Source organism: Sapajus apella, unplaced genomic scaffold (genome assembly GCF_009761245.1).
Source record: "Sapajus apella isolate SASKATOON/1434 unplaced genomic scaffold, GSC_monkey_1.0 scaffold27, whole genome shotgun sequence".
In the NCBI taxonomy this organism is placed as follows: Eukaryota; Metazoa; Chordata; class Mammalia; order Primates; family Cebidae; genus Sapajus; species Sapajus apella.
In genome coordinates this window covers 15,333,209-15,338,176 of record NW_022436967.1, presented here as the reverse complement: position 1 = coordinate 15,338,176, position 4,968 = coordinate 15,333,209, and the positions used below count along the sequence as shown (strand labels likewise).

At 37.2% G+C, this 4,968-nt stretch overlaps 1 long non-coding RNA gene across 1 annotated transcript; it reads left to right on the top strand.

Moving 5' to 3' along the window:
- Window positions 1-349: 349 nt before the first annotated feature.
- Window positions 350-3,230, top strand: LOC116560838. Its single transcript, XR_004273161.1, has 2 exons — window positions 350-1,189; window positions 2,532-3,230. It is a non-coding gene; the product is annotated as an uncharacterized LOC116560838 (long non-coding RNA).
- Window positions 3,231-4,968: the final 1,738 nt, after the last annotated feature.

Here is a 4,968-nt window from a genome sequence, read left to right as displayed (position 1 = left end):
TTCATAAAGCTGGTTTCTAGAATTTCATTTTCCTTCCCTATTTTATAACTTAATCATAACCACAGTATAAATAATTTGTTGTTTCAAAATCTCCATTCACTCATCCATTTTGTTCTTATTGACCTTGGCTTATGAAATTTGGGTGGAAAGAATCAGTAACTAGGAGAGGAATATTTGAACTTTGATTTTACATTTCAGACAAAGTCCTAACTGAGACTTCAGTCACATGAAAGTATGAAATTATTATCTGCCTACTTTGGGAAAATCACCAGTTTAAAATATAAAAGAATTGTATTGTGTGACGGATTGCTTTAAGAAATTTTATTTTTTATTCTTAACTGTTAAATGAATATTTAGGCAATGGAAAATTTTTGTTTTCTATAGCCTTAGGAATGTTAGCCTTAAAATCATTTAAAAAATTCACCTGGTGTCAGGTATCATTAAAAACTCCATATTTGTGCCAGATTAACTGAAAACTTTGGCCCCAGATAAATTGGTGGATTTTGGCCAAGTTTTGGACAAACTTGGGTATTTCTTTATTTCAGCTAGAAAGTACATAAAGCTCTGTGGATTCTTGCTTTCTGACCTAAACCAAGTAAAATTCAACAATTTGGCTATGATTTCCTTTGAGGTTTCATATATTTTTTCAGCTATAAAACGTGAACCCAGGTCAAGAGACATATACTGAAGCCTCAGTTTTAGCAAGAAAATGTTTATGAACTAAAAGTGGAAATTCTACAGAAACTTGGCTGAGGAGAAAACCTTAAAACTGGAACAATTAACTTAGACTGTTTGGGAGAAGTGAATATTTCATGTAATTTGCTCTCTTTTTTTCTGTTCTCATAGTTTTAACAACTTTTACACTAACAGGCTTCTATGTTGCATTACAATTTTTTGATAGGATCTATAGCGAAACTTCTCTCATTTTTTTTCCCTTAATATTTGGACTCCTTAATTTGAATCACTCTTTTATTTCTTTTTAATGCTATTCTATCATAGGGAACTTAGCAAATTTCTCTCAAGGGCTGAATCAAAGGGAACAGCGAGTGAATCCAGGCAACACTGCCCTCCAAATTATGCTCCCTTGTGAGCGCTGTGTTGACCACTTTCTCTGGACAAGGACACAGCTCTGTACCATGCCACAACTCAGGATGAGTTTCTTGTGTTTTGTGGAAACGCTCCCCAAGAGGTGAGGAGGTGACCTCTATCCGTCCCCTTTGTCTAGACATCTCAGTCCTGAAGCTCATGATTATTTCTAAAGAGTTTCTAGCTGTTCTTACCAGAAGTGTGTTGAGCCCTTATGCAAATAAGACCTCAAGAGGCACACCTAAATTTGTCTGAAAAGTCTCCTGAAAAGATCCTTCAAGCAACTTTTCTCTCCTTTCTTTTCTTTTCCCAATAACCTCTTTACTCTTTTCCATGAAGATGTCCTCAGAACAAGGCTGACCTCATCTTAAAAAGAGGAGAGAGGGGAGATAATGCCTGTCAACCTCTATCACAAAATGTTGCTCCACTTACTGATGAATTAATAAAAAAAGTCATCTGTACTGTCTTCTGATGCCCATCATCTGCTCCTGTGAGCCTTATTTCCCACTGTTCTTCTATGTAGTGTATGCTCTAGTCAAAAATTTGACTCTTGCTATCATTCATTAATTCTTTCATCAGTGATTGTTATGAGTGTCTACTATGTGCCAAACAATGTTCTAGCCCCTAAAGATCCATTAAAACAAGTGAAAAAAAACAGACACACTTGATGTTCTCATAGATGCTATATTCTAGCGTGCCCTGGGCATTCCAGCTTTGCACCTTTGCTCTTCTTTGGTGGTCACGCCTTAACTATTGCCCAGTCCTAACTTTCAACTGGTCCATATGTTTCAAAGTTGTCTTGAATCTACAAAGTGTCTTAATAATTAGACTTACTTTTAACACTTGCAAGGTTGCAAGGCGTAGGATTGAAGTATGAATTAAATCTACATACTATTTATATAAATATTTAAGATACAAGTTTAGCTAAAAACCCTGATAGCTATATAATGTCAAAATTTTAAAAATGTGTAAGACTATGATGTTTACGTGTCTAAAAGTTGGCCAAGTATCCAAGATTACTAAGTGTATTTTTGAGCATATCTGAGTGTTCTTTGTTGACCAGCTGGCATTGTTTGGATAAGTAATAAAATAAAACATATAATTAACAAATTACCATATGTTTATTTGACATTTTTTCTTGTCTTTATTTTGGCAAAGTCATTAGTCATATTATAATCAATATTTTAAAAAGCATAATACTGTTACATTTTCTGTGACCCCAAGTTAGACAGCGTTTCTTGAGTCATCATACCGTGTTTTTAATTAAAGCAACATCTAAATCCATATTGTAATGTAAACAACCAGCATCATTGCTCATACATATTGCTTATAGACTTACATATATTAAAGTTAAAAATTTTTAATGTTTAATATTGCAGACTGTTGCTAGCTTCTGTGTGCACCTATTTAAATTTGTTAATTTACTTAAGTATGAATGTGTCCAGTTGCCACACCTGGTACCTGTGGAGATGAAGGTGGATGCTCAGCAACAGCTGGGAAATATGCTTCATTATGCAAGAATCTTTTGCACCCATACTGAGAAGAAGAACTGGACAAGTTAATTAATTTGTGTTTTCTCTTACCTAACTCTTCTGCTGCTCAGATCTTTCCTGAATAACAAAGTCAGCAGCAGCGGGCCTCATGCCATTTTATACCATTCTTATGCAGTCACCTTTTGTTTTGGGGACAAATGACAAGAGGTTTGAAGAGTTGATCATTTGGGACCTGAAGGAGGTTTGACTTGAGAGCCTGCTTTTAAAACCACAGGTTGGACTCCGTTTGCTGGACCCCAGGTGATGGTGTATCCATGTATTCTGTTATAAATTTGGGTATGTATGCTTATAATGTGTGGCACTCTCTAAAGCATGAGGCCCAAAGGAGGATACTCTTCTTACAAAGGCCTGAAGGTAATACTTTCTGAAAGAAAATTTACTTTAACTAGGATTCATCTATAATTCTGAAATCCCTAAATACTGCTTTTTTTTTTGTAATGCCTAGAAAAGGTGAGAAATACTATAACACTTTGCCCAGATGTCATATCTCCTCATAGAAAAAAAGTAGTATTTTATGAGTATGAAAGATATCTTATTTGTTTTTTCAACCACCATCTGTGCACAACAAATCCAAGGTTATAGAGCGTTAAATTATTTTTAAAAATATTGAACAACTAAACTAAGTACAAAAATGCAAAGAACTGTAATTCATAATCCTTATTTTCTTAAACTTTAGAATAAATTAGACATCTCTGTGAAGGGGCAATTAACAACTACTGCCACCAAATGGCCAATGTGAATTGCAGTGTGGGTGGGAGAAGAATGAGGAAAGGAAGAAGAGTGAGAATCAGTTTAGTTTAAGAGGAAACTGGGAAATACTAATGGGAAAGTTCAGAAGGAACGGGAAGACTCAGGAAGGAGGTAGATATGCTTAGGAATTAGCTTGTCTAGATGAAAGGGCAAGGCAGAGATTAGGGTTAGTGAATGATTTTTGCATTGTGGTTCAGAAATTATAATAATAACATTTGCATCTGTGTTGATAATCAATACATTTCATAACTGTTTCCTATGTGTCAATTATTCTATTAAATATTTTACACATATCAGCTCATTTTGTCCTTAGAACCACATGAGGTTTATGTTACCGCAGTTCTTCTCTTTACAATCATATAAATAAGACTTTGAGATGGTTACCGGCTAGCAGAGCCAGGAAGTGAAACCAGATGTATTTGACACCAAAGCTTCCTTTCAATCACAAGGACATTTGAAGTCTTTGGATATGATTCAGTCTCCTTGGAAAAAGGCAACTGGAAATAGGGTCTTTGCTGATGCAATTAAGAACTTTGAGATGAGTCATACTGAGTTTTCAGTGCATGCTAAATCCAGTGGCTGGCATCCTTATAAGAAGAGAGGACACACACACACAGAAGAGAGGCCATGGAAAGATGGAGGCAGAGCCTGGGGTTGTGCCGACAGGAGCCAAGGAATGCCGGGTGACATTTCGGGCTGAAAGAAGCAGAGAAGGATTTTCCTCTATAGATTCAGAGGGTGTGTGGCCCTGCTGACATCTTGATTTCTGGCTTCCAGCCTCTAGAACTGAGAAGAGTGAATTTCTGCTGTAATAAATCACCCAGTGTGTGGTCATTTATTGTGGCAATCTTTGGAAACTAAACGATAGGATAAAGAGCAGTTATCAGAAGAAAAGGATGTGGTGCTGGTAGACAATCCCAAAGCATCAGTTGTAGAATTTATAAAAGAAGCTTAGCAGCAGGTGGAGTCATAGATACAGGATGAGAGCCAAGTTAGTATATTGCCTAGATGTTATGACAAGGTATGGAAATGTCAGTGCTAGGCGGAGTGAGCACTGAGAAACTGAGAAAAGGGGAAAGGCATGATGAGACAAGATGCCTTTCATCTAGACAAGCTAATTCCTAAGCATTTCCACCTCCTTCCTTAGTCTGCCTGTGAATGCCCTTCACGTGAAATGCCCTTCATGTGAAATGCCCATCACCTCACTCTGCTTGACTAATTCATTTCCCTTCCCTTTGTGAAACTGACATTGAAGATACACTTCTTCGGTCTTCATGTCGTTGGTGTGGGATGCGTGTGTGTGCATGTGTGTGTGTGTAGAGTGACACTTTCACAATTTTTTAGATTTGTTTTTGTGATAGGATATTCTTTTTTTTTTTCTTGAGACAGAATCTTGCTCTGTCACCCAGGCTGGAGTGCAATGGCGGGATCTGAGCTCACTGCAACCTCCATCTCCCAGGTCCAAGCGATTTTGTTGCCTCAGCCTCCTGAGTGGCTGGGATTACAGGCTCATGCCACCACACCCAGCCAATCTTTTGTATTTTTAGTAGAGATGGCATTTCACCATGTTGGCCGGGCT